The following is a 341-nucleotide window of genomic DNA, read 5'->3' on the forward strand; positions in this document are numbered from 1 at the left end:
TCAAAACTACTCGAATTTCCTCACTCACGTTGTTACGACTGAATCGACTTTTCAATTCTCTATCCAACGATGCCAAAACGAATTCTGTGACTCGAATAGTTCTTGAGAAACTTCGAAAAAAGCAGCGTCATGTTCAACTGGATTTTGCAACTAAAAAAAACCACGCAAATCTAAAACTTCTTGAATTCAAGCATTTTTTGAGAAAACTGCCAACATTTCCCCATCCATGGTTAACTTTCTAAAAAGATCGTTTATTTCTCTCTAGAATGATGTACAAATGAGCGTTCTTGCTTCCGAGAAACATGCAAAACGGGACGGAAAACATGAAATTTTGCAATAAT

The 341-nt window shown here is 36.1% G+C and overlaps 1 protein-coding gene across 2 annotated transcripts in view; it reads right to left on the reverse strand.

The window, feature by feature from the left end:
* Positions 1-341, reverse strand: part of LOC109537893 (probable elongation factor 1-delta) — a 4,842-nt gene that overhangs the window by 3,515 nt on the left and 986 nt on the right. The gene's annotated exons all lie outside the window — the stretch shown is intronic.

This window comes from Dendroctonus ponderosae, unplaced genomic scaffold (genome assembly GCF_020466585.1).
Source record: "Dendroctonus ponderosae isolate FM_Combo_2020 unplaced genomic scaffold, Dpon_F_20191213v2 Dpon_F_20191213_1, whole genome shotgun sequence".
Classification (NCBI taxonomy): domain Eukaryota; kingdom Metazoa; phylum Arthropoda; class Insecta; order Coleoptera; family Curculionidae; genus Dendroctonus; species Dendroctonus ponderosae.